The 25,971-nt window shown below is 45.8% G+C and overlaps 3 protein-coding genes across 5 annotated transcripts in view; 1 reads left to right on the top strand and 2 right to left on the bottom strand.

Annotated features, from left to right (window-relative positions):
- LOC119437340 (uncharacterized) overlaps positions 1–25,971 on the top strand; it is a 583,955-nt gene that overhangs the window by 3,112 nt on the left and 554,872 nt on the right. The window lies entirely within an intron of this gene.
- Positions 1–25,971, bottom strand: part of LOC119437342 (uncharacterized) — a 528,585-nt gene that overhangs the window by 156,247 nt on the left and 346,367 nt on the right. The gene's annotated exons all lie outside the window — the stretch shown is intronic.
- The window catches only part of LOC125942285 (uncharacterized), a 342,786-nt gene that overhangs the window by 178,308 nt on the left and 138,507 nt on the right, over positions 1–25,971 (bottom strand). The gene's annotated exons all lie outside the window — the stretch shown is intronic.

The following is a 25,971-nucleotide window of genomic DNA, read 5'->3' as shown; positions in this document are numbered from 1 at the left end:
TTAATGCACGAACAGAACAGCCCGAGTAACTGTATAAAAGGCATTTCTTGCCAGTTTATTCAGAGCACTCTGCAAACAGTGACGGTGTGCGCAACAGAATTATTAGTCCATTTTTTTTTTCAAGAATTGTAGCCTTTGCACTTCATTACAGGAGTTTCTTGTACACGTAACAGTCTAAGGAACTTGAATATACCTGCGGTGAACAATTGATATGACGCGTTCGTGATCATGACTGGGCTCCATACCCTTCTCGCTTTAAGCTTTTCAAATTCATTACTCTGCTTATTTTATGCGAGCAAGTCATTTGGTAGGTGACACACATTATGCCAAGACTGCTGTCACATGTTAGTACCTATTTAAATAGGTTCATTATGTAGACATGGCTTTTTACTGGCCACATTTCTGATTTGCAGTGGTAGCCTAATGGTCGCAAGGAGTCCCAAATGATCGCTTTTCTCGAAAGGCGACCGTTTCGGGCTAGTCGCTCACTGCTCATTTTTCAGTCGCACAGTCGCAGAACAGCTGAACCAATCAGATGCAAAGGAACAGGACGTCCGTATACGCTGACGCTTATTTTCTGTGGCGATTACATTTCAAGCAGACGTGAACGGCATATCGAGAGACATTTCGGTTTAGTGACTCGTCGGTCGCATTTGTTAGTGTGAATGAACATCATTTGTCTTGAGTAGATTTCTGGTCGCCAGTCGCAATTGTGAATGGGCCCTAAGGCAACGCCTCCGGCTAGGCCTACTTTCTTCCTTAGCCACATACCCTACTTTAAATTGAAACTTATAGGTGCGCTTTAAAATTGCACCATTTTTCTGCATCTTGAAAGTTTTAAACAGTCAAAAGGCAAAGGGAATAGGCACACATACATGTAAGGCCAGCACTGGTCCTGGGTGCAAGTACTCCTACTGTTTTTGGTTTCTCACACTATTTAACGTTTTTTTGCACCAACTTGCACAAGCAGTACTTCTGGGTCACATTGTGTTGCCCCTCAGGCAACAACTAAACACCAGATTTTTAAGCATTAAAAAATTTGTTATAAGCATCTAAAACAGACACTTAATGCCTCATTTCTACAAAACATATATGGCCCGTTTTTGTGCCATGAAAACTTCAGTAGCATTCACTTGCGAGGTCTGAAAGGTAGCAACCATATTATGCAAGTCATCAGTGTTTCACAGTGCTTAGCTATGCACATTGAGAGGCTGCTTTTCTGTCGGTGTACTGCTCTCGACCTGTTGTTTAATGTTCTTGTTCAGTTCAGTGAGTGGATAATGTAAATTTAGTAGCCAGACTTTCCTGCTTACAATATGTAGCACATTAGGTGGAGCCATAGGTTGGTGGAATAAATGGAACCCACTCAGAAACTGTATTTCTTGCTTAGGGCTCACTCAGGTTCACCAAAGTTCTACTCTGCCAGGCTTACTCAAACTCGTGCATTGGTCAGAGTTTGAGTGAGTCGACTCGTGAACTAGTTTGCCGACCTATTCCTGAAATCGCGAGTCTGTCCTGTTGCTTCGTTGATTATTTGCCACGTTTTCCATGAGTTACCAGCTGCTTGTTGAATAAGGTTGGAGTAGTATTCTTTCTTACATTTACGTGACATAGCTACAGATTTATTACGGGCAGTTTTGTGCTCGCGTTTCCATTTGATACCAATAGGCCTTTGCCTTAAGTGCATCTAATAAATTCTTGGTCATCCAGGGACAAATTGGTATCTCGTAGTGCGTCTGCTGATGATAGTCTTGGAGTTCTTTACGGATTCTGTAATAACATTAATTAAATTAGTAAATTCTTGGTCTACATCGTCGTGATAAACTTCGTGCCAACCAATTGAAAGTAAAAAAATTACGGACTTTTGAATAATCAATTCTGTAAGATGTTCTGTGGCCAGCATGGTTTACCATAGGCGTTCCTTCTATTGTGACAAATTTTGGTATGTGATTGGTGACAGGCTCGTTAAAAATGCCTGCTGTTATGTCAGTAGGAATATTGGTGAGGACATGGTCTAAAATGGTCTCTGATGTGCTGGTCACCTGTGTAGGCATAGTGATTAGATTGCGAAAATTATACGATTGTATTACGTAAGTATATTCTTTGTGGCTAGCGCTCGCGGCATCTGTATTTATATCCCCAAGAATTATAACCTGTGTACGGCCACTCCTTGATGGGGCTGAAAGAATGTCCTCAAGTTAGTAAAGAAAACAGCTGGTGGCTGTGTTTTGTGGCCAATAAATCACACTGACTACTACTGAGAATTCAATCTGTAGAAAAAGTGATTCAATATATGTTAGGCTGCATGTGAATTCAGGTAGTATAGATAAGGGGAGTTCGTTGACGAAAAAGGCAATGCCACCACCGTGAGAATTAGATGCACGTGGCTGAGGTCATTTTATATCCAGATATGGTAACTGACTCTTCCTTTCTCAGCCACGTTTCAGTGGCTGTTATAACGTCGTAATGTTTATCTTGCTACAAAATATACGAGAGAAGGTCAAGATTTTTTCTTATACTTATACACATACTTATACACATCATACACTCCTCTTCATCTCATTGTCCTCATGCCGTTGTCATACTATTGTTGTCGTTGCATAGTCTTCATACTATTGTTGTCGCTGCATAGTCGTCATACAGTCGTCGTCATGGATTGGTTGTCATACCGTCATCAGGATACTGTTGTGCTTGTTCTGTCGTCATCATTGTAACTTTGACATCCGGCCCTTATCATGCCGTTGTCGTCATGCCACCATCATCATCACTTCAGTGTCATCATCCCATTGTCGTCACGCCACATTGTCATACAACCTTTGTAGATCAAACGACGTTAATCTATCATAATCATGCTGTCATCATTCAATTGTGAAACAGATGCTACCATGCAGCCATTGTCATACAGTTGTCGTCATGCCCTCTTGGTGATGCCATCATCGCGATTCTTGCTTTTTCATCCGGTTGTCATACCATCGTCATCACGCCATCGTTGTCATAGTCGTCGTTATACCATCATCATTATATGCCTTTGTAATTGGATCAATGTCATTCCTGCTTCGTCATTCCATCGTCACTGTGTCGGCGCAATACAGTCGTCGTCATGCCTCCATGCTTATAGGCGACGTTAGCAAGCGATTGCCGTAGCAAGGGGGGATGATATCGGAGTATGTAGCATATAGCCGAAGCAACCAAAGTCTCTGAATTATGACTACACATGTCATATAAATGGGACTTCAGAAATATGGTCTGTCGCTACATTGCTTAATTGCTATTTGCATTGCCAACGACAGTCATCGTTGAGATGAGTTTTGGTGTAATTTTTTGAACCTCCCTTTGTTTGCCTGAAAATTCCAGTTGACCTTTGTTGTATAAGTGATCATAACAAAACAAAAATTAAGGGGGGATTCATGATTGTCTGGATTGACCTTTGCCTGGGGGTGGCTAGATAGTCTACATCTAACAGTAAGCCTGTGTTTTAATTAGAATAACATTGATTGTTGCGATATTTTTCATCTGTGTTAGCTATTTACAAACTATTGCTGGATACTCTGTGCAGTTTCCTGGAAACGGGCTTTTATTCACGTGGCGTTTTTTATATATGCAGGAGGCCAATAGTCCTTGTCGAAAAGCTGCCTGTCGCTGTTACAAATAAACTGCGACAAAGTGGGGATAACCCAAGTGGGCAGCCAGCAAGAAAAATTCCCAAAAGAAAGCTGTCACCAGGTCCTTCAAGGTGTGTGCTCATGGATATGTTTTCAGTATGCCAGAGGCAATACTTACACATGGCATCTGGAGAAATGGTGCCAGGCTTCCCTCCCATGGTGGCGGCCTACAGCTCCGGTTGACTGCCTACTGCTTTGAGGAGGGACTGATTCCGTTTCTGATTCCTTTTTTTTTTCCTGCTATCCCCAGGGGTTCCTCTGACATGTAGGGAAAAATTAAAAAGAAATGTGAAGTAGAAGTTGAGAAAATTTCACTTTTCTAGTGTGCTCATATCAAAAATTTAGTAAAAGATCGGGCTTCGAGAGGTACCATGGCACCTTGGATTGCACAGCTACTAGCCACCGTAGCATGGCTTTTCACCGAAGCAGTGATGCCATCTTTGAACCACTGTTAAGATAAAAGATCAGATCTTCAGATAGCTGCTGCGCCATATTTCACTGTGCAAAAATAGAAGCAAGAGGAGCAAGTGAAAAGACAAAAAAAACTAGTCTTGATTCCTTCCTGCTGCCATTTCCACACAGAAAGTGCTTGAACTGCTGGCAAGTTTGAATTGCTGGCAAGCATTTCGTTCATTTTGACTGTGGCAAGCTGCGTTACTGGCTTGCACTTTGTTAGTTTATGTTAAAAATGCAAAATTGTTGGATATATCTTGCAAAATGGTGGAGTAGTGTTATAAAAAAAAAGTTGCAGTGGCTTAGCTCGGCTATGCCAGGATATACATAGCGTTAGCAAAGGTTCAGCTGATTATTCTTAGCTTTCCTGGTTGTCTCCTACGCTCAACCGCTAATTGCCAGGCAACTACTTCGGTATCCGATGAGTCAAGCTTCTCCGTTCTTCTGCGCTGTTGAGCAGCATTTGCGCTCTCCTTCTCCATGGCTATACCACACTGGCAAACGCCAGTCAGAAGCGCAGCGGCTCCAGCGCAGTGTCAGACATCGGCTGCACAGTGAGCGCGTGCCGGTGCCAGTGCGTCTACCACGGCTACGACGTCGCTCCTCTGGAATGCGCAGACCGGCGGCGGCGGAGTGCGCGAGAGGTGCTGGCTCCGGTGGCTCCGGTGCGCAAGCCGTGTGACATCACTGATCCTTGCGCATGCGCAGCACGCCTCTTGATGTGCCGCACGAAACGGGCTTGGCTAGGCCAGTGTAGCTAACGCTACAAAAAAATTCAAGGGGCACTTAAAGTGAGTGCCTTAAAGGGACTGACAACCAATATTTATGGACCCACTTTATTGTGGCACGATGAAAAGCTCACCCTCGGTAGTGTTTACACCTGCAGCGGTTACATCCAAAAGTGCGTGGATATTTTGTAAGCAGAATTTTTCGCTCTGAGCGATCCGAGTCCCTCCTCCAGCAACGCTGAGAAGTGATAGCGATGCCAATAGCCCGCCTAGCAAATTGTGAAAGCCGCCCATCGTCCTGCTTTCACTGGAGAAAGTGCAACTGTGGTTAACCACCTATATTGTCACCTTTCCAGCCACTTTTAAAGGTAAATAGATTGGTGTAATAAGTTTCCGTTGCTGTTCAGACCTTTCTTACTGCTGCACCGCGTTCTTTTCCCAAGTACACGCCTACGTCATGGCTGGCTGGCTCCCGTCGTCGTTATTCAGTCGATAGACGAGTGAAGTCAAGTCATCAGAAACGAAGGCGAAGGCAGCGCCACCTTTCTACTCGCTACAAATGAAGGCTTATCTGCAAATTGTAACTTAGAAAAGAACTTATTATAGAAAGAATGTTATTGCATTTCAATATTAATAAAAAGACCAGGAACAGCGTACACTGGTAGGTCACGTGGTAGACCTCTTAAATAGGTTCATGTTTTTGCCGCATAGGGCGCCAAAGGTCATTTTTCACGACTTTTAGTGAAGAATTAAAAGTACAAATCCATGTTTAATGAGAAAAATAGGGCCCGTTCTATCCAATACGATAGATGATCTTTCCATCCGCGGGGTTATCTTAATTCATGTTCTGAGCTGTTGTCTGTCCCTTTCATTAACTCTGTTGGTTAACACCAATGCCGGACCGAAATTTATGTTTATTGGGGCTTGGAAAACATTGAAGGGCGAGGAGGAACTTGCCTCCTCTTCTCCGGTCGCTCTGCTCAAGTGGAATGAACGAGTAGAGGGCTCTGTGGGGGGGAGCTTGTCCTGGGTACTCCCATGTCCTCTTTTTTTGTTTCAGAAAATTTATGCGTGGCCTTAATACTTGGAAACCGTCATGCTGGTAAAGATAGAAGAGAATGGGGCACGGAATTTAAAGGAAATTCAGGGTTTTTCAGTTTTCGCCAATTCAGAGGAAACCACGTCGGGGTTTAATTTTTGGTGTTCATAGGTACTTATACCAAAACCCGGAACCTTAGCTATGATGTTGTGCTGCTGAGCTCGAGGTGACGAGTTTGGTCCCGGCTGCATTTCGATAGCGGCAAAATGTGAAAATGCTTGTGTACTTAGATATACATGCACATTATAGGCCCCAATTTTTTTCTAAACTAACCAGGCCGGCACTGATGCCAAGTATGATATTGAATGACATAGACCAAGAGGCGCTATCCTGTAGGGAAACTTGAGGGCTAATGAAGCAGCAGTATGTGCATTTTTTAGGCCAAATAAAAATGCAGGTTATTATATTTTGTTCAGGTGTTCGTGACATCATTGTCTAGCAGATAGGTGGTTTTAGCTACCATGTTTGAAAAGTGCCACAGGGAGGCCCTTAAACATGGTCTACCTGTCATCTTGGTCAAAATAACAAGGGAAATAAGTCCTGCTAATGCTAACCTTTTTTATTTTCTCTAACTGCATAATTTCATTTTTGCTTAGAAATTCAACTCTTTTTACAATTATCTTTTAGGCGACCCTGCCCTGACACACCGAGCAAACGTGTCTGTTCCAGCACTAAAGGCTCTCAGGCCCTGTCCACAACCTCATCTGTGGGTATTTCTGAGAGCAATGGAAGACAGAAAGAGGGATCGGTCAAGAAAAAGTGAGTTACGGCTACTTTCAAACAATGCCGAGACTTCTTTGTTTTAAAGCGAAGCTTTCATTGTGTCATCTTGGGGGTATGGCATTCGTCGTTTTCTCACCGGATACATTTATGGATATACAGTCGCCGACCGATAAATTGGACACCAATAATCCGGACATGCTCTGTAATTCGGACAGTGTCGCGGCACTGCCAATGGCGCCGTACACTTAATGTGTAAAGACGACCGATATTCCGAACAGCCGCCAGCTCTATATTCGATTATCCGAACTCTGTCCGTGACCGTAGCGCACGCGGATTCTGCCGCCGTTATCTTTTCTGGCAACTTCGATAAGACATGAAATATGGCCTCAGAGATACGAGCCATTAAGTATGGCCTCAGAGACCACACATAAATTGGTAATCCCCTAGGCCTTGTCTCGGTCATAGCACTATGCCTCAGATTAAATTACAAATGCCGATCTTGGAGGCTTTGTTGGAATTGTGAGGTCGCATCAACATTGCGATCATCACATCCTATTTCGGCATCCCAGCACATGGCCTGCTCTTGCCATTTTGTCTGTTTAGTTGGCACCAAGAAGTCTTTCTCTTGATGTTATTCACAGGCCGCATTGAATGGCACCAACGATCCCCTCGCAGTCCGACTCTGAATGAGTCTTGAGTTGCATTCCGAATGACTCCGCAACTGAAGAGCCTGAAATGCTGCCTACCACAATGAGCTCAAATGTGGACATCATTGATGACCTGCTAGGCTGCGGTTTCCACTGCGACTTATTTCCACGTTCCCCGTGAAGTCCGAATTATCGGTCGTCGACTGTATAGTCGAATCCAGTTATAATGATCCCAGATACAATTAATCAGTTAAAATGACATTACCGATTTTATGACCCTGCGTAATGAAACTACGTCTAGATATGAGGAACATCTTGAAAAGTGCTGTTCTGTTACAAAGAACATTTCAAGCCTGTTCACGGTGAAAGAAGGGCGCACACAAAGTTCTGAAGCATGGATGCACGACCAAACTGCGCACACGGCAGCGTGTCCCACGCTGCTGCCCAAACGAAACGAAAATACGACCGCTAAGAAGAGCTAGCGGCCGCGTACGGATTTCGGAAGCCGCGTCGAAAGACGCTCACTTTCAAGCATGCTAGGGTAACCATGCTTTCAAGGCATGTCTCTAGTATGCTTCAGGGCAAGGCAGTGTAGTTTATGGAGGCCGTGGGTTCTGATCTCGAGTGCTGCAATTTTCCGTGCGGCATCTTGGTGGCACCACGTGCAATCTTGAATGCTACAACGGTGGCACTCATGTTTGCGCAGTTCTCCATGTGGCATTATGTGTACTAGGCTATCTGTGCTGCTGTTTGGTAGATCTGGAGCAATGGCCACCCAAGCATTGCCATTATTATTCACCTGAGTTAATGTGAACGTCGTGAATGTGTCACGAGCCGGTGTCATTCCAAGTTGCAAAGAGTCGGTGGTTACAGTTCGTTGATGCTTCGTTTACGTCGTTGTTGATAATGGTTCATTGTCGCCTTTACTTGGGAGTGCGGAGAGTTGAGTACATGCGCTACTCTCGATGGAGGAGAGACACGACTGGCGGCACAGCAAACGAGGATTTAATATGTACAGGGACGGTGAACGCACGCGACACCCAACACTAAAACCGAAAGTCAAAACTAAAGGCACGCGAAACTAAAATTGATTCAACAAAAGTCTTCACTGGAACTCAAACAGCAAACTCAGATTAACTACAAACTACTTAAACAGAACTATCTCATTTTCGGAGCCTCGCTCCGCCTTAAAGTCTCTCTGTCAGTCTTAGCTTTTGGTCGCCAAAATCTGGCCACCTTGGCCCCGGCCTAACTGCGTCGTAAAGCGGAAACGGGATCGTCTCTTACAGATCGTCGTCTTGAAATTCTTGTCGCGTCCGTGTCGGGCTCGACCGAAGCGTTGAGAGTGCCGTAGGTGCCAACGCCTCGCGTTGTCTCTTTTGTCGGCGGTGAGCTCGTCGGCTCGTCGGCAGTGATCTCGGCGCTGCTTAGGCCCACCTGGATAGGCCTAGCGTCGGGATGCGTCGCAACCTCTTCGTGAGTGCCGACGTGGCGTCCCGAGGAGAATCGAACGTGCCGGTCTGCCGCAGAAGGGGGATCCTCTCTGGGGTGCCCGGTCCTGCCGTGAGAGGCTGCAGCCAGTCCAGGAGCCTCGCTCGAACTTGCCGAGGTCGAAGGCCACACCTTGGACGGCCAACGTCACGGACTCGGCCAGACCCCCAAGTCTCCCGTCGCCAGAGCGGAGCTGGAGATGCGACCTTCCTGGCCCGGAGCCACGTCGATAATCAACGGACAGCGCCGTTCATTCCTCGATTATGCCTCGGCTCGCGCGTCTCGAGAGCTCGTGCCGTTCCGAACACCGGGCATTGCGTGCTCCTCTTCTTTTTCGCGCCACCGGCGGCCTCTTACATATGACATTCATGATGGCATTCTACCTTTCGAACTGCTTACTTTTTGAGCCGAAGCTACGTAGAAAACGTAATTTCGCGGCTCTCGAAGTGCGTGTGGCTGATGCTGCAGTCGTAACGGCAACACCCTTGCCAAATGCCGGTATGCCGCAGTAGTTTTCGCTTCCAGCCAACTAGAATGCTATCCTATGCAGAATGCACATGTCATGTTCTGCTGATAGTAAAATATATCACAAGTTCTCTAAAAAAAATAGCAGCAGATGTGCTCATAGTTTCGAAGTGGCAGGTGATCGAAACAGGTAAAGTGCCATTTTTGAAAGGTTGTGCTTGTGTCATCCGTGACTCCTACTAGCTCACTGACTCAAAGAAGCTTTGCATCATTTCGATTCCAACATTGCCTTGGTCTGTGCGTTTTAAATTGTTCCAGCATGTGCATTTGATCTGCATAATTTGTCATATGGTCTTCATGTTCTTAATAGTCCGTACGAGCAGTCAACGTCTAATCAGATAAAGCACCGTTCAAGCTGCAGAAAGCAATATAGGAGGCCTCGTGGTTTTATTGTTTTTGTTCTTTGAGCTAAATGTGATCAGAGGAACTTTCAAGTGCTAGATGAACCTCTATTCTACTCAGTTGTCATTATGTCGTTTCTGATTAGGCTTTTGTTAATTCAGCATTGATCAATTTGACCTTTTTTTAACCCTTTGATGATAAAATCTTTAAGTAATACCTGTGGTCAATTATTTGCAGCTATGCTTCAGAAAGTGTGAGCTTGTGGTGCAGTAAATATAGAAAGTGTGCGCGTGTGCGTTCGTGCGTGCGCGCGCGGTGTACTACGTGATTAGCAATACATCTCGCTTGCGTGTGCGCGTGTTGCATGTAATAAAACCAGTTGTAGTGATCAGGCTCCGGTAGAACTTCAGGAACCGTAATTATTGAACTGGTGAGATTGAATGAGATGCGATGATTAGTGAGCGCATGTATTTCGGGGCCATTTGCGCTGTGCGCAAAAAAAAATCGAGTGAGAGGTATGGCTACGAATGAACTTCTACGATGTTTTGACCGTTGCCGAAGCTGCGTGTATACATTTAATCACGGGGAATGCCCTAAAGGCAAGCCACTGAAGTTATCGTTACTTAACGCAGATCTGACGTGTCTTAAGTAAAATTGAACTTGCTTTTTTTTTTCGTTATTGGTGCATTCACCTTCATGGTACGGACTCTTATGTCGTGATGATGCACATAAACATGTAAAACTTGATTCTTGTAAATTGACAGCAGCAAACTTTATCTTGTATATCGTTTGGTACAGTGTAAATGGGGCGCAAATCAGTGCATTCACGACAATGCAATGCAAATTTGTGTTCGAAGACTAGTAATTTAGCGAAGTAGCACTTTGCCACCGTGAAAATGTGCACAATCTGTGACAAAATGTTCGTTTTCGTGGAGTAGTACATTTTTGTGGATGTTTGATCTACGGAAGAGGTGCACTTCTACGAAATCGCCACATGCTGACTTACGGGAACCATGCATTCTGCAACGACGCTACGTTGTTGCACCGGTAAAACGGGTACGATTATACTTTCTAAGCCCAGTTCAGAAATGCTGCCACTTCAAAAATCGGAATATTACGGACTTCGATCGCGGCAGTTGATATACAAGCAGTGCTCTTCTACCGGGAGAAGAGGTCGCACGAACGTTTCTTGCCAACCAGCGCCCGCTTCGGAGGCGCGACAGAGGGGAGAGGCCCCCACAGTGACGTCACGCTGTTTACAAACAGGGAGAGGTGCATTGTATGCATACTTAGTATGTTTCTTGTGGCAACGTGCCAGGTAGACTTCTGAGATGTTTGGTGTTGTGTGTCACGTCGTGTAGCACGTATGCATGACAGCACACATGTGGCCACGGTAGGATTGTTTCACAAAAGCTTTGCTTCTCCTAGTTTCCAACATCTTCAGTTTCTTTTTTTTAATGGGTCAGACAAAATATGTTAGGATAGTGAAACGAATGTCTGCACTTAAGGCTGCAGGTGTGCTAGTTCGTTTCTGTGATTGACGGGCCCGCAAGACAGTGTGATGTGTGCTGCGTATGATTTGCGTGTGTGATTTATGTTCCTCTTTGTCTCTCTTCCTCTATTTACATCCTCATTTCCCTTTCTCTATTCAGGGTAGCAAACCGGACTGCTTTCTGGTTAACCTCCTTGCTTTTCCTCTTTCTCTTTGAGGGCATCACTACCACCAGCGCTTCTTTTTCTGTTATAGCCACAGAGTAAGATATACAGGACCACCAACTCTGCTTGTCTGGAAGGGACAGATTGTGAAACACGGTTTGCTGGTTCGCAGCGCATTCACCAGATGGCACCACACATCGGAGAAAAATGTATGGAGGTGGGGGCTGAGTGAGCCAAGCTCGGGTCGCTGTGGCTGTGCATGACTGTGCTTGGCCATGCTTGGCCATGCTCCCACGCCTGCTTGCACATTTGTTGTCGTCTGCTTGGCGCATGCCCTGATACCAGAAGCGCATATAATTCTTGCGGTTTCCAGAGAGACGTTGGCAGACGAAACATTTAATTTCATTTGAATTCATTTACTCATAATATACCTTACAAGGCCCCATGCAGGCACTTTATTAAGGGAGGTTACGTGAAATTGTGAATGAAAAAGCACCAAGCGCATAAGGAGCGGGGAGGTTCCCTCGACCGCTTCAGAAAGGACAAATCCCGAGTTACAGGGCCTGGAAAGGGCTCTGTAATCTAAGGCAACACTTCCTTTTTTTTTTTTTTTTTTTTTAGTACACACAGCACCTATTTAATTTCAGTATGGATACACAAATCATACAATGGAACATCAGAGGCCTTCTTTGGAATCTCGATGATGTGCAAGAACTTCACCACGAACAAAATCCAAAAGTGCTGTGTGTACAGGAAACTCATTTAAAATCGACACATACAAACTTTCTCCGACAGTATGTTACGTTTCGTAAAGATCGTGATGATGCTCTCACATCATCAGGCGGTGTTGCCATTCTAATTCACAAAAGCATAGCATGCCAACGTTTGCAGCTACAAACGCCCCTTGAAGCAGTGCAGTTCGACTTGTTCTCCTAAACACTCATCACCATTTGCTCGCTTTACATACCCCCACATAACCAACCAACCAACTAAACAAACATGAATTTCAGTCATTTATAGACGAATTGCCAGAACCTTATCTTGTTCTTGGCGATTTTAATGCGCACAGTACTGTGGTATGTGGGGCTACTCTCCCATTGATGCACGAGGCCGTCTAATTAGGGACTTTCTTTTCTCATCCGGTGCGTGTCTGTTAAACAAAAAGCTACATATTATTGTCTCGTAAACAATACCTTTTCCTCCATAGATCTCAGCATAGCTTCTCCATCCATACTACCTGAACTTGAATGGGAAGTTATAAAAAACCCCTATGGGAGTGACCATTTCCCAATACTGCTGAGAGCACAAAGACGTATTAATACGTATCTCCACCACATGCGTGGAAGGTCGATGCAGCGAACTGGGAAAAATTCCAAACACTTACCAGTACGATCTCGTGGGCTGACATGTCATTGCTCGGAGTTGACGGTGCCGTCGAGTATTTTACTAAGTTCCTAATTGATGCAGCATCTAAGTGCATTCCCCAAACAACTGGACTTCCTAGCAAACCCCGTGTTCCGTGGTGGAATGAACAATGCCGGAACAAGCGTAGGCAGCAGAACAAAGCATGGAGGCAGCTTCGCGATTCTCCTACTGCTGAAAACCTTGTCAATTTCAAGAAAATTAAGTCCCAAGGTAGGAGAACGCGCAGACAAGCCAGGAGAGACAGCTGGCAAAAATTCTTATCAAGTATCAATTCATACACGGATGAGGCCAAGGTTTGGAACAGGGTCAATAGAGTAAGAGGACGACAAACACATCCACCTCCCCTGGTACACACGCAGCCAGACAACCTGGAGGACCAAGCGAACCATCTGGGTGCACATTTTGTACATGTGTCCAGTTCATCGCACTATTCTCCAGCGTTTAAAAGATACAAATCAGCAATAGAAAAAGAAAAACGACCGAAAGAGCACCGGGAACGAGCCATACAACTTGCCTTTCTCTCTAGCAGAACTGCATGCATCACTCGCCTGTTGCAACTAATCTGCCCCAGGATCTGACCGCATACTATATGAAATGTTGAAGAACCTGCCCTCTGAAACAAAGAAAACCCTTCTTTGTCTTTATAACTCCATATGGACCTCCGGCGAGATCCCCTCTGCCTGGAAAGAGGCCATAGTGATCCCTATCCTGAAGCAAGGCAAGGATCCATCGTCCGTATCGAGTTATCAGCCCATAGCTCTAACAAGCTGCATCTGCAAAGTCTTTGAGAAGATGATAAACCGCCGTCTGATACATTTCCTAGAATGAAATAAGCTGCTTGACCCATACCAATGTGGATTTCGTGATGGCCGATCCACCACTGATCATCTGATACGCATAGAGGCTCAGATTCGAGAGGCTTTTGTCCACAAGCAATTCTTCCTTTCTGTTTTCCTCGATATGGAAAAAGCATACGACACCACGTGGCGGTTCGGAATACTGAGAGACCTCTCCCACTTTGGTATACGTGGTAATATGTTAAATGTGATTGAAAGTTATCTGCTGAATCGCACATTCCGTGTTCGAGTTGGCTATGCATTATCACGACCTATCGTGCAGGAAATCGGAGTGCCACAGGGTGGGGTGCTCAGTTGCACTCTCTTCATTATAAAAATGAATTCCTTGCGTCTATGCATCCCACGCAACGTGTTTTATTCAACGTACGTCGATGATGTACAGATTGGATTTAAATCGTGCAACCTTGCAATCTGTGAGCGGCAAGTTCAGCTTAGTCTGAACAAGGTGGCTAAATGGGCATACGAGAATGGGTTCTGCCTAAATCCGCAAAAGAGCACCTGCGTCCTTTTTTTCTCGAAAGAGAGGACTGCACCCCGAGCCCGACATTGACCTGCAAGGACAGCATCTACCTGTAAAAACGGAACATAAATTCTTAGGCATAATTCTTGACACAAGGCTAACATTCATACCACACCTAAAACATCTAAAAAACAAGTGCATGAAAACGATGAATATTTTAAAAGTGTTGTCACGCACTACATGGGGTAGTGACAGTCTGTTAAATTTGTATAAAAGCCTCATACGAACATGCTTAGATTACGGGGCCATAATTTATCAGTCAGCCACCCCAACCGCATTGAAGATGATGGACCCCGTCCACCATCTAGGTATTTGCCTCTACAGGTGCCTTTAGGACAAGCCCTGTAGAAAGCCTTTACGTGGAATCCAATGAGTGGTCACTCCACTTGCAGAGGACTTACACAGCTTTCATGTATTTCCTCAGAGTGAACGCTGACAGTCAACATCCCACATATTCCACCGTAAATGATTTGTCCAGCTGCCACCTGTTTCATAACCGGCCTGCAGTAAGACGGCCCTTCTCGTTGCGTGCGAGAAGTTTTCGCTGAGGAAATGGATGTCCCAGTCCTTGAACATCGTCTAATGACACCCACTCTGCAGGTCTCACCGTGGCAGTGGCAGATTGTAGACTGTGATTTGTCCATTTTGCATGTTACGAAGCACGCCCCAGTTACACACATTCGAATGCACTTCCTTGAACGGCAGCATAAATACTCCTGTCCGGAATTTTACACCGATGCATCAAAGTCTCACGCTGGCGTCTCTTATGCAGCGGTTGGCCCATCATTTTCAGATGCCGACGCCCTGCACCCACAAACGAGAATTTTTACAGCAGAGGCTTATGCAATACTGTCGGCTCTTAAACACATCAAGGACTCGAAAATACCAAAAGTAAAAACTTTAAAATCTCTTCAAAGGCACAAAAATCCAGTAATAGTATCACTTTATTCATTCATATGTAGTATTTATGCGTCTGGGCAGCATGTTGTGGTGTGCTGGGTGCCAGGACACCGAGACATTGAGGGAAATGTACTGGCAGACCAGCTTGCCACATCCATCGAGGCAAAAGCTGGCAACACATCTATGCCCATCCCTGTTCCCGATATGAAGCCATATCTACGCAAGAGACTTCGAGTCCACTGGCAACGTTTGTGGGACGGCCAGACTCGTAAACTCCATTTAATTAAGCCCCATTTAGGAAACTGGCCATCGACCACGAAATCCAGAAGAAATGATGTCCTATTCTGTAGGCCCAGAATAGGACACACTTACAGCACGCATAATTACCTGTTGTCTGGAGGCGAACCCCCAACCTGTACTAGATGTGGGGAAGCACTTACTGTACTTCACATCCTAGTGCAGTGTCCACTAATAGAACCTGAAAGAAAAAAGCACTTTGTTAAGCCTATAAAGAGAATATACCCCTTCACCCAGCGATGTTTTTACAAAATGACCCGATATTTCCGCACGATTCAGTTTTAGCCTTTTTAAACGACCTCGACATTTTGGAAGTTTTTCACCCGAGAGATTCGTAGTGGCATCCCCTTTCAGAGGACGCTGCTGCGACAGCATGTTTGAAATGCACTCTCCTCCAGGCCCTTGCTTCTAAGGGTCCCTGTGAGGCAGTAGTGCCTTGTATCTCTTACAACTTTTTTATACTATATTATATTCATTGCGCCCCTATCACATCATTGTCATGATCTTAGTATTTTTGTCTTTTACGCACCTTTAGTGCGCAGGATTTTAGGCCCCTTTACAGCCACCCTACACCTATCCACTGTCATTGATCATACCATTGCTCACTCAGTACACCACGTCTTGGCGCTCTTTGGCCATAGGTGGCCCTTGCGCCACAAAACAACATATATCATCTGTACCTTGTGCTGCCCCCATGAAGGCGGAACCTCGGCTCTTTCGGGAGGCAGAAATCTCTTTTGCAAAAGGGAATTTTGACTTGCGCTCGTAGAGTTTCTGCTGTTTTCATTTGTGCTGTGGAGCTGCTTGCGCCACTTTCTGCAGCAAAGGCCCCCTTCGTTGCAAGGAATATTCTAACCATTCTCTTCGCTAAACAGAAATCTGTAGCCACCAGGCTGCAAGGCTGAGAATTTTCATTACCGTATTTACTCGAATCTAGGCCGACTCCGATTCTAAGCCGACCCCCCAAAAGTTTGAAGTCCGAAAAAAAAAAAAACTTACCTCGAACGTAGGCTGAACGAAAAAGCGAGGGCAGCATTCGCAAAATGAAACAGCATTTATTAAATTTGAACATGCCGAGCTCATTCTATGTCACCATCGCTGCTAGCCTCGTCGCTATCTTCCTTACTGCTGACACCTTCAAACAGTGCGCTATATTCAGTACCATCCAGCGCATTAGAGATGCTGCATTTTTGGAAGAAGCGCACCTTGCGGCGCGTGCAAAAACCATCTCCCGTGGCCCCCTCCAACGACAGACCGATGCCGAAGTTCCGCCCGGTTTGAACGTTTGACGATGCCTCTACGGCTAGCACAACTACCGTATTTACTCGATTCTCACACTTCCTCGATTGTAACGCGCGCCCGTTTTCCGTGAGGAAAAATTTGGAAAAATAGATTTCCTCCCGATGCACTGATGTTGCGATGAATAAAAAAAAGTCGCAGTTTTGCCCGAAAGGCGATGCATCGAATGCGGTAGCAAATTAGTAGACCGCTATTAACAAGCACGGTGTCACGCGCGCTCAAGCAAACAAGAACACACCTCGCTCGTTGACCGCGGAAACGAACTGTCAAAACGCTGGAGACGAAGCGCGCCTTCGTGCTAGCATGCCTCTCGCTTCAACGCGGCGAGAACACGGCGCGCGGCGGACTTTACCTGTCGCAGATTGCTTTCAAGATAGGGCCAAGCCTGATCGTATCGCCGGAGTGGATCGTCGCAGATTACGTCCTGCTTCGGTCCACTGAAACACCGTTCCGCATAGCTTTGCGGGCGAAAATCCTCTCCTGTTTGTGCCAGTCCCGCTCGCAAGTTTCGGATTCTCCGAACGCTCGTGATGCGGCCCGATTTCCGTCCGTCTCCGCACAGATGATCACTTTCCTTTTAAACGGGGCATCATGATGAACTCTGTACTTCATGCTGATAGATAGAGCAGACGCTGAGAACGTGAAGACAGACGGTAGACTATTGCCTAAGCACGTGTACTGCAGCACACGGAGGAAGCTTCCGCATGCTACGGTAGCTAGGCACGACGCGCGTGCGAGGCGGCCATTTTGAAATGCCGACGCAGATTTAGGGTCGTGTTGAAAGTGCGCGTTAGATTCGAGTAAATACAGTATTCGTTTAGAAAGCGGCACTATAGTGGCATCGCCCATTTGGTGCCATTACGATAACGCCACACCGCGCGCCGATGCTGCACCATACCGATACTACCGATACGACGCAGGTCAAAATGGCGACGTCGCTCGTGTACTTCAGCTGGCTACTGGCGCGGCTAGTAGCGGCTGCGATACTGACTTTTCTAGATGGCGCTAACTATGCACCATATTTATCAGTTTCAGTTAAAAACTGGCGCGTTTTTTAAAATCCTCGAATCTAAGCCGACCCTAGAGTTTCGTATGTGATTATTTGAAAAAAAACTATCGGCCTAGATTCGAATAAATACGGTACGCCACGTGCCTGGATAAGGGAACCCACCTACAGTGCGCACAGTTGTAGACAAATTGTTCTCCTTCCGCCTTTCCGCATCGGTGTCTTGTGGTTGTTCCTGGTATTCAGCATTGGTCAGTTGCGCCTGGCTTCCCTCGAAAATCTTGGCAACGGCTCTTTCTAATTCGAGGAATTTTTGTCTAGCAGGACATTTCCTTTATGTTCGCTGCATTACTTATGGAAAATCAGGTGCTTCTCGAAATTTCGCTCGTATATTGTCTTTTGCTTTAAGCGGCCGCTTACTTCAGGAATTTTCTGTCGCCACTGCTGCAGCACCTGCAGATCAAATGGTGCTGCGAAGAGACAAAACTTCTGTTCTTTGCCATACCTAGATTTAAAGCTAGGCAAGAACACTTCATCAGTTGTTTTTCTGTTGTTCCACCTCTTCAAGCACGAGTACCAACACCTTGTTCTGTCGGGCATAATTAAACATACTGCACGCATAGTAAACAAAGTGTCGAACGTGAGAAGCACGTAGCACGTAAGCTTCACATCTGCACAGACATTCGAACGAGAAAAACATGTACTGCTGTTGCCTTTTTGTACAGCTTCGTTTTTTGTCTGCTTTCTCTAGAGACATGCACAAACGCTTTGTTTACATGCAGAAAAAGCAGGAGCATGTGTTCATTTTTTGTTATTTGCGTACATGTAATTTTGTTTTATTGCTGTCGAATAGAGATTCCGAGGGCTCGAGTTTCCAGCGGACGGCACATTCTACGCGCGCCACACGGCCGGCGCCGGTCTCTGCCACTATAGTGTGTGCACACATGGACACAAGCTGGTGAATGGTTTCCATGCACCTGAGCAGACAGCGCTACACAAGGAGAGTAGTCAGCCTGGTTTGGAAGGAGAGAAGAAAACATGTGCAAACGCTAGGACGGGGAGCAAAGAGAGCAGTGAGGTGAACTAGACGCCCAGTGTCTTTTCTGCCCCTGCTGTGGCAGTGGTCAGTGTGCGACCTAGCAGGAGGAGGCCTAATGTGATGTCAATGTACATTAGCTCCTTTTTTTAATTTCTGCAGTCACTGCCCCTCTTCTCGGGTCTGTTGTGGCAATGTTTAGTTCTCGCCATTCAATGTGAGGTGGCAAGATTGTCGAAGCTCGGGGAAAGCAGCTTGTTTATACCATGGATGCAGAGAACCTGTGTGTGGCAAATGACAGAAAACCAACCTTCTTCAGGCACCCATGTTATAGCAGGGCCATTGACCTTGTCATACATTCAGTAGATTTCAGTTTCGTTGATGGCAGCTCCATATCGAATGGGCGGCCCCCACTTTCTTATAGTATTCACAAACGTCGCTGGACAATAGAAGAGTAAACAAAGGTGTTACTCTGTCACATGGTGGGATACAAAAAAACAAGTCTTGGAAGAGTACACTCGCGATTCCTTTGCAGACATGCTGCCCAGCAAGAAAGCGGCTGCCAAATCACTGAAATTGCAAGACTGTTACTCTGTACCAGGCTTAAGGTTACCGAACTTTGTGCCACCTGCAGAAGAGCGGAATGTATGCAATAGAGAGAAGGGGGTGATCTATCACTGAACGTTAGGTGTAATTGAAATAGTGCCATTGTAGCTTAATAGCCATCACCATGGCCGAGAAGATGACTTTGAGCTAAGCATGAGCTCTGGTGCCGTGTTTAGAACACCACCTCAGGCTTCACCAGATGATCATAGCCAGACGCCTCCACTCTAAATGACATCTACCAGAGCGTTAAAATTGAGAGCATTCCCTTGCATTGATTCATAGGCATTCCCAAACGATAAGAGAACAGCGGGCGGCATTCTATGCAAGCGTGTCAGTGGTTTTACGCTTATAAGAATTGTGTAGACACTTATTGGCATGCTTGCTGGGAAGTCTCCACATGCAGCTCTTTTCAAGCCCTTGCCTTAAAACTGGGAAAGACTCTTGTGAGTCTACTCATCTTATTTGTGAGTCTACTCATCTACTCATTTTGCAGTCTACTCATCTCACAGTTCAAAAGAGGCCGCAAGCCCTCTACCAGAACTTTTTTTATTTTCCCATCAATGCTTCTTTCACCTTTTGGTAGCTAGAATCTGCGCTAAACAGCTTACAACATTTTGTGCTTCGCCTTGATCTAATCGGCAATCGGATGGCCACGAACCTGCCTAACAGGAGCTCCTTGCCTTCTTCAACATGTGATACACAGGGGACCTGCCACAACTGTGCAAGTGGCATGGGTGGCGCCTGTAATGTAGAAAAGATGCTGTCAGTTAAGCCTCATATAACCTTGTCTCCGTAACATTTTGCATGATGGTCGTAAAAAAAATCTGTCTACACCAGGTTGAATTGGTTTGCGGAACAGAAAAAACTTCCAGTATGCATGACTGGTTTTTGACAGCAACTATGCTATGGTCTCTCAAGCCTTGATGTGCTCATCGCCATTTCTGAGGCCTACTACTGCGTGCTACAGAATCTGTAATCAACCAACCGCAATCTCTGGGCATCATGGGCGACGTCTTTGTTCCATGCATGCCTTCCTCTTTGATCTTGTCATTTGTATTCATCTTGGAAATAATTTTATTGAGGAGAGACGTATTGCTCAATGTTCCGCTGGGAAGTGTCTTATCTCCCCTGTTGGTTAACATTGCTTTGGTTGCTCTGCCATGACAGTTGGTTATAGCCACACACTCCGAATGTCAGTAGAGTCTGTTTACAGCGGCTATAGTTTGCGAAGTGAAAGATACTGGTTCAGATGCCATGCGACACTTTCAGAGTGCAACTGTATGCCTCGGTCACCGCAAGAGCGAAATGGGCTTGTACTAACTATTCACTGTGCACATGAAGCAAAGTGTGGCATTGTACAGCAAAAAAAAAAAAAAAAAATATCCTCCGTCATTATGCAATCCTTGGTTACCCTGCAGTATCATGAAAGGGAAATGCAAGTTCGTGCATTGCGCAGACAGTGCCTTTAGCAAATAAATGGTTGTCCATCATACATGAGCATTTTTAAAGTTAGATACTCGGCTTTAAAAAATAAATGTTTGAGCCTGATATGAATGCTTTATGAGCGAAATGCATGCGAGTGAGCTAGGAACTATTGAGTGTCCTTTTGCTTAATTTTAGTGTTGCTGCCCTGCCATGCTTCTTGACGAACATTTTATCTCTGATAATGGGCATTTTATTTGCATGACGAGACGACTAGTCCACGCTCATACAAACGCATAATTACTGCGGACTTTGCACGCATTCATGATGATGAAATGGGAAAGTCCTTGCGGCAGTGGGAAGATATCTTCCTGACTGTTGTGGTCAGTGCTGAATTAAAAAGCAAATTTTGTTCAGAGCATGTGAAGGATAATGAGATATCCTCAACTGACTGCAGTTTCATTGAAGCACAGAGCGACAAGGCACTTTCTGCACAAAATTTTATTGACTTGTAACCATTGTTTTTTTATCCAGTGACTGATAAGCAAATGTAGTGTAATGAAGTAGGCAGACTATCTCTCTCTCTCTCTCTGCGTGTGTGTGTGTGTGTGTGTGTGTGTGTGTGTGTGTGTGTGTGTGTGTGTGTGTGTGTGTGTGTGTGTGTGTGTGTGTGTGGCTTTCATTGTTGTTGCTGCTTATGCATGTTCCAGGATTATCAGTCTCCTGCATGTCAGAAGAATTGATAGTTGCGAGATGCAGTGAAAACAACACTTGTTTTAATGACATTAAAAGCAATATCATCAGAAGATTGCTTACAAATAACCACTGTCACAACAAATTGCATGGTACTACAATAGTAAGAGCTATCTGCTGTTAAGATAAAATAGAAGTATGCGCTCTAAACAGCGTGACGTCACTACGAGTGCTCTTCCTATCTGCCGCACCTCCGAAGTTGACGCAGATTGGCAGAAAACGTTCCGCCGGCTGCATCTATCTGCGTAGGAGCGCTGCTGGCAGCATCTACGAATTGTACTTTGAAAGTAACCGTCCTCAATATACTAGCACAACAATCTAGTGTTGTTGCCAAGTGCATGGTGCCTTAGCATGTGGCGATTTCATAAGAATGACTCTAACGTATATGAAACAGCCACAATACTTTTTGAAAGCGAATATTTTGCCACAGAACAAAAGGACACTTCGGTTAAATGACTGTTCTTTGGAAAAATTTTTGCATTGCATTGATGTACTTTATTGGTGTTCATTTAGACTGTAATCTTAAACTACATACAAGATTAGCTTTGTCTGCATTGATAGCGGTGTGCGAATAGTCTCGGCATAATAGACTCTTCTCGGCACTAGGTCTCACTAGGTCTCATTCTCAGAACTTGAGCAGCTAGCAATAACCATGCCATCCACGCCATCCACATTTTCATTGCACAGTTCGGTCTAAATGGCAGGATGTTTACAAACAATGAAGTGTTTCATTTATAAGTTGTTGTTAGAGGAAGAGAACATTCGAAGCAATTATAGTAGAGCAGCTGCACTGTTCACCTACAGAAAATGCTTGAGGAAAGAAATAATACAGGCACAAGTGTTGTTGCACTATTGTGCCTAGTGTTTAACTGAGCCCGAGAAGGGAGCCAACAAGTCTTTCTCCGTTCCTTTTCTAGCTTGCTTTTGCTGCTTTCATTCCAGTGTCTTTTGTACGAGCTAGTCCAGAAAAATTTCCTGAAAGCCATAGAATAGTGAAACTATGTATTTGTTTTTCAGCCTGGCTGTGCTCCTCGGTGTCAGGAGCAGGGGAGTTCCAGTCGTTAAACTTGAGCGTCTCCAGACTGACAGGGTACAAGCATTGTGACATGCCCTTTCAAGACAATGTGACAGCAGATTCCCAATCACCTGGCAACGAGAAAGTAAATTCTGAAGACTCTGATACTGAGTGTGATCTTCCCAAGTTCTCAAAAGCAAGTCGCAGATGGAAGACTGGCCACAGCCCCCGCAAGATTACTGCCGTTGGGTACATGGAGACAGAATCCTCGGACGACAACTGGTCCGTGTCTTTATTACGAGTGCACATGAAACAAGATCCTTAGGCGAATTTCTGCCAACTTACTTTGGTGGCTGTTCCCTTGACTGCTGTTTGAAGGATACACTACGCAGAATGGGCAAACCTAAGGATGAAGCCTTCTTGGGACTCCCTGGCTTCACATTATGTATGTTGCTACCATGGTGGTAACTGGTGGGTAATGACACCTATTGCGAGTGCAGTTGCACAATCTCTTATTACTCACGTGCCCTTTCCCCATAGGTATTTCATTGTGACCAACGTACACCCAGAATAGTAAAGTACGCTCAGTGTTATGATTAACTGTAGGATGAAGCGCTGTACACAAAGTAGTTACAGAGGTAAATCATTAGTTTATCTACCGGCATGTCATAATTCGTTGCAGTGAGAGTCACCTGGTAGTTGCTTCTCATAATAAAAGGTTCATTGCAGGACAAGATGTTTTGTAGTTGTCGTAAAAAAATAAATATTTAGGATTGTGCAACAGTTTTTTTCTCTTGAGCTGCATGATTTCCTCAACACTGATGTTCTTACTCCCTCAATGGGGAACCAGGAGGTGCTACGGCAGTTTGGGTGTGCAGCTGAAATATGCTGACACCATCCGATAGGGAGGCCCCGAAAATGGTACGACATTTTGGATGATAGCAGACGCGCGCCTGTATCAACGTTCGCTTTCGTTTTATGCATCGAGCCAAGCTCTGGCCATACGGCCCTACCTGATGCGCGGTGGAGAAAAGTGCATGCGCTCATACGTTCTGTCACGCCGGTTCCCAGTCAGGCCAAAACCTGGACACATGTACCTCAAGATGAGCGGGGCGAATTGATAACGCGAAATCGCAGCATGTTTAGCTGAAAACTGTAACTTGCGTTCAGCAACTGCGTAACTTGCGCAGCAGCACGCCCTATGCTGAATGTTTTTAATATTTTTGGTAAAACTTTACCCAGCCTATACTGGAGAAATCTCAGCCGCAGTTGTAAGCGTTTTTGTGTTGCGATTTTGATAAATTATCAAGGCTAGACATTTTTATAATTGTGATATACATTTATTTATTGTAAGTGCAATAAAACTAGTCATTTTTGGGAATGTTAGAGTAAAAAAACCCTACTTTAGATGCCGCTTTGAGTCCTTGAATAATCTGCGACAGGTCTTGGAAAGTCCTGGAATATCCTTGAATTTTTGCCTTGGAAACCTGTACCAACCCTGCATCACCTTCGCTAACATCTCCATGGGCGCTTTCTTCTTCTCGCCGTCTACCTTTCTAGAAGACACATGGACACGATGTCAGTGCCGAACATCGCATTAGTGCTCTTGTTTGAAAACATGTAACTTCCACTCATCGGGACTCTATACTTACCGGGGCATGATGCCCTGCTCCGAAACCTCTTGCAGGACAGTCCCGCAAAGTTTGCGACGCGCATGCGCGAAACGACTGCGCACTATGCTGACCCCAAGCGAAAGAGGCTACTTAGTTCCTTTTGTGCCTGTGTAATCCCGCTTTTAGGTTGCATTAGCAGGGTATGGCTACGTGGGGAAGCCAGATTACAGGAAATGCAAAAGCGATGCGGGGAAAACAACATAAGGGGGTGCAAGAGTCTACCATCCCCACAAACTGCAAGCAGTTGCGCCGGGTGGAGCTGATGTCCCTAATGTCCCTCTTAGACCAATCGAGAGCTTTTACGCTGGTGATGTTGCAGCATCGCGTCACAATGTCAGGCGCGGATCCAGGGGGGATGTCCGGATGTCCTGACCCCCCCTCAGATTTCTGCATCGCCCCCTCGCTGAGAGGGGGATAGCCCTGTCGCAAAAAAATATGGCCACCAGCATTCTTCAAAATTATTTTTCGCGAGCACCAGTGGTATCAGCCATGTAGAAGTAAAGCTAGCTCGCTCACAAGCTTAGTTGTATTCCTTAGGGGTGTGGTGTCACGAAGTTGCTGTAGTTATTTGTTCTCGTGAACACCTTGGACATCCTGGCGCTGGCAGTGCCTTACTCGTCCCGTCGGTGGCGTCACATGAACGAGGGGACGTCCCTTTTGCCAAGCGTCCCGATGGTCGCGCAAGCGTCTTCGCGCCTGATCAACTTAGTTCCCCATTGGGGTGTCATCGGTTGCATCATTGGCTGTCATCGGTTTCGCGACCAACCAGCTTAATGAGAGATCTCTCGAGGAAGTGTTCATATATACATAATAACAACTAACAGCTAAACTAAGAACTACGCATAGGCAACTTTTTTAACTGTAGCACTCGTTGTGATCACAGTGACACATTGACAATATCCAGTACGAGCACAGTGCCGTTCGTACGCTAGAAGGTTTTCATTTTAACTTCGCAGTTTTATTGTGTACATTAAGCATAAGAGGCTCAAAGCCGCCGGATCCGTTTATCTGAGTGGCCGTTCTCGCGGAGCGGGGCGAAGTCTCGAGCAGCGACTGCGAAGTGGGGAAGCGTGACGTCGGCGGCCAACGCCAGCGCGCGGGCCTAGGATGGCGTTGCGTGGTTAGAGAAACAGGAGAAGATGCGCGCTTTGTGTAAAAGGATGACGTCGCGTGGGAAATAAAACATGAAGACGCTGGCTCGTGCTCTCGGCTACTACGCCACATCGTTCTTCTTGTAGGTGGCGTCCTGAGTCTTCATACGCGGTGATTCGCATATCGCAAACAACCATCGTAGTGGTTGCCGCGTTGGAGCGGAGCGTTTCCTCCGAAGCAAACGGAGATGTCTCAGCCGAACACAAAAAATCTTCTTAAGGAAATCAAGGTGTCCCAACCAGGCGCGGATCCAGGGGGGATGTCCGGATGTCCTGACCCCCCCCTCAGATTTCTGCATCGCCCCCCCCCCCCCCCCCTGCTGACACGGGGACGGCCCTGTCGCAAAAAAATATGGCCACCAGCATTTTTCAAAAGTATTTTTCGCGAATACCAGTGGTAGCAGCCATGTAGAAGTAAAGCTAGCTCGCTCACAAGCTTAGTTATATTCCGTAGGGGTGTGGTGTCGCGAAGTTGCCGTAGTTATTGTTTCTCATGAACACCTTGGACCTCCTGGCGCCGGCCGTGCCTTACTCGTCCCGTCGGTGGCGTCGAATGAACGAGGGGACGTCCCTTTTGCCAAGCACGCCGATGTCCGCGCGAGCGCCTTCGCGCCTGATCAACTTAGTTCCCCATTGGGGTGTCATCGGTTGCCTCATTTGCTGTCATCGGTTCCGCGACCAACCT

The sequence above is a fragment of the Dermacentor silvarum genome, chromosome 1 (assembly GCF_013339745.2).
Source record: "Dermacentor silvarum isolate Dsil-2018 chromosome 1, BIME_Dsil_1.4, whole genome shotgun sequence".
Lineage (NCBI taxonomy): Eukaryota > Metazoa > Arthropoda > Arachnida > Ixodida > Ixodidae > Dermacentor > Dermacentor silvarum.
Note: the sequence above shows the minus strand (reverse complement) of the source record. Positions and strands in the feature narration are given on the sequence as shown.